Source organism: Rissa tridactyla, chromosome 9 (assembly GCF_028500815.1).
Source record: "Rissa tridactyla isolate bRisTri1 chromosome 9, bRisTri1.patW.cur.20221130, whole genome shotgun sequence".
In the NCBI taxonomy this organism is placed as follows: Eukaryota; Metazoa; Chordata; class Aves; order Charadriiformes; family Laridae; genus Rissa; species Rissa tridactyla.
The window spans coordinates 4,133,767-4,137,354 of record NC_071474.1 but is presented as its reverse complement, the minus strand read 5'-3'; positions in this window follow the sequence as shown (position 1 = coordinate 4,137,354).

Here is a 3,588-nt window from a genome sequence, read left to right as displayed (position 1 = left end):
GATCCCAAAGGGAACCCCCAACCCGAAGGTCCCGCGGCACCAAGGGCTGTGGCCGCTCCCGCAGCGGCTCCTGGCTCGGCTCAGCGCCGCTTGGCAAAAAAGCAAGTAAAAAAAAAAAATATTCAATTTTATTTCAAGAAAAAGTCCTTCCCGCCAAGGCTGAGGCTTCACCCCCCTGTTTGCATTTGGCCACTCGTTACCGTTGCTGCGTGGGGAGGTGGCACGAGAGCCGGCGGCAGCGGGGGAAGGAGCCTCGCGGTGCCCTGGAACTTTGCCCCTTTTCTTTAATGTTTTTTTTATTTATTTATTTAATTTAGGGCAAAACCCCTCCATGCTGCAGGAGGGATCTGGGGGCCCAGCAGCCCCCCCCAGCTTGGCAGCCTCTTGCTGCTGGCCGGGAGGGAGCAGGGAGGGAGGGAGCCCCGGCAGCCACATCAAAATCCGTTTGCTCTGCCGGGGTATGTCGGGACACTGCCGTCCCCTTACCAGGACTTTGCTGTCCCCACGGCAGGGACCGAAACAAGCCGCAGGTGGGCATCTCGCTTGGTGACCCCTCGGCTGCCCCTCGGGGAAGCCCCAGTGCCGGGGGGAGGGGTGGAGGGAGGGGTGGGTTTTCGGAGAGAGGGGGTTTTTTTTTGCAGATTTGGGCTCTGAGGAGCAGCGCGGCGAATAGAAGGAACCCCCCTGCCGTTTGCAGAGATGAGTCTGATGGGGACCGGCTGAAGATGTCACCCACGTCCAGGTTTGCTCCTGCCACTGCTGCAGGGGCTGCCCTGGATGGGGCTGGGACAGGGATGGGGCTGGGGATGGAGATGGGGCTGGGGATGGAGATGGAGCTGGGGCTGGAGACTGCGACGGGGTCAGGGATGGGAATGGGGTGGAGATGGGGATGGGACGGAGATGGGGCTGGGGATGGAGATGGAGATGGGGATGGAGATGGGGATGGAGGTGGGGATGGGGATGGGGATGGAGGTGGGGGTCGGGGATGGGATGGAGATGGACGTGGGGCGAGGATGGGGCTGGTGATAGGGCTGAGGCAGAGGTGGTGGTGGTGATGATGGGGTGGAGATGGGTTCAGGGATGGAGATGGGTTCAGGGATGGTGCTGGGGGCTGAGCATGCCCGAGGCAGGTGCTCAGCAGCAGGGGAATCACAGGAGGGTGTTTTTGGCAGCGGAGAGCCGGCCAGGGCACGCGCCTGCCCCGCACGGCTGTGACAACTTGGCTTCCCCGGGTCCAAACCGCTGCCCGCGGAGCCAACGCCGGCAGAGCAAACAGCCTTCATCTGCCCCGTCACAGCTCGTTTGCTTTGGAAGTTTGTTTTATCGCAGAATTACTTTAAACTGCCCTTTGTGTGAGCCCTCGTATCGAAAAGTCAATAAAGAGCACAGGTGTTGCTATATTTATTTTTTTTTCTTCCTTTTCTAAAGAAGCAGCCGGGGAGAGGCGTAGCAGGACCCGGGCAAAGTCCTCCCGTCGCCCCCAGCCCCGCGGAGGGGACCCCTCATTTCCAAGACGCTGGAGCCCGGTGCGCTGGAAACGCTGGAGCCCATTCAGGTCAATTAAAGTTGAGGTTTTTATTGAATTAAAGTGTGAAAGTAAATACAGCCAGCCCAGTATTCGGTCTAAGGGTGGGTTTTTGGTGTTTGTTTTTTTTTTTTTTTTAATGTTAATTCAATTTTTTTCACCCCACTCATAAATGTGATTTAAAAGGTGGTAGAGATTCCTGGGCTGGAGGAGAGACGGGAGATGGGTTTTGGAGCTTGGAAAGGACGTGGCCGGGTTTCTTGCACCTGGGAAAGCGTCGGCAGCAGTTTGGACGTGAGGAATAAAAGCGCTTCTGGCAGCAGCCGCCAGGTGAAATCCCGTAAAAGGCTCAGGGAAGGAAACCTCATGGGATGCGGCTGCAGCTCAACGTGCCTTGGCGGGGGAGGCCAGGATGTCTCCAAGGCTGCCCGTGCCCCACGGAGGAGACAGCCTCAGAGCTCCGATTTGGACCAAACCCCCCGAATTTGCTCCAGTCAGCGCAACAACGCCTGTCGAGAGGCTGCAGCCCTGGGTACAAACACATTTGATTGAAACAGGTCCCAGCGGGGGCAGCGTCCCACCAGCCCAGAAACCACCACGTCCCGGAGCAGAGCAGAGCAGGAGGAACCTGGTGGGACTGGAAGCATCTCCCCCCGTCAAGGCGCTAACCTGCTCTCCGGTTTTAACGCCCATGAAAGATTTTTCTGGAAAGAAAAAAAAAAAAAAAAAAAAAAAAAATCTCTTGAGCGAGGCTGGCTGTGCGAGCGGAGTATTTTTAGCAAGTATTCATGCGAAACGGCTCAGGCTAATAATTTGCAATGTAAAGTCAGAGCTTCAGCAAAAACTCCGGCTGAGCAGCTTTGGGGTCAGCGGGACTTGCTGGGTTTGCCGAAAGGCGCCGCGGAGTCAGGGCCAGGGGAGCTGCCTGGAGCCGCTCACTCATCTTTCTTTCAGGGCAATAAATCCCTGCGGTGCCCCAAGGGCCAACGCTTGAAATCCTTCCACGGCCGGTGACTCTGCAAAGCTCCATAGAAATATTTAACCCGTAAATAGTCGCACCAAGCGCGACGGTCACCGGAAGCATCGCGCCGCCTGTCCCTGACCCGCGCTTTCCCCGTGTCCTTCGCCTCTTTTCACCGTCATTGAGCCTTGAGCAAAGAAAGGAGCTGCTGGCAGGGAAGTGCTTCTAGAAGCCAGCGGTGATAAATCCCGAGCTCCATCCCCCCGTTGCCTCTCCCCGACGCTTCACTCGCAATTTAACTCCGGCGACTGATGAACGTTCATGAACAAAGAGCCAAGCGCAAGCTCAAGACGCCCCAGCTCAAGGCTCACGGTGAATTTTGGCCGGTCCCTCTGACAGCCCACGGGACAACGCGGTTCTTCTCTCCACCCCACAAACGCACCTGCCAGAAAGAAGGACCAAGGCTGGGTTTAGGCTCCTTTGCAGGTCCCCCCTCCGACCTTCACCTCAGCCCCCCCTCTTCCATCAGCTCCATTTTCTGGAGGTGACAGCCCACCCCAGAGCTGCGCAGCTGCCAGAGGACAACCCCTGGGGACGGTCACTGCCAGAGATCAGACCCTGGGGACCGGCAGGGTGGGGACATCAAGCCCCTCCCAAGCAACACGGGGCTGGGGAGCAAAGGTACCTGAAGGGTGAGGATGGTGATGGGTCATCCCATCTGTGCTTCAAAACGCAGTCCCTCACAGGTCACTGGTGGGACGCGGCCACTCCTGTGTCTGCTCAGTACACACAACGGGCCCCACAAGCCCTCCAGAGCCACCAACCTGCCAACCACGAGCCACTGGCCGGGGCGAGCAGAGCCAACGTGGGTGAGAAACATCCGTGTGACCCCGTCTCTCACCGTGAGCGCCAGGAGGACGGGAATGGCGAAGTGTTTCTGAGCTTCGACTCGTGAGCTCACCCTCTGCATGGGCCAGAGCTCGCACCCATGGGCGTCCAGAAGAGATGGCAGGGTTGAAACCCAAGTGCTGAAGGGCTGCAAAGCTCTGCTTGGGCGGGAGTTTTATTGCAGTGAGCGTGCCCGCGGCCAGCACCGCCTCTG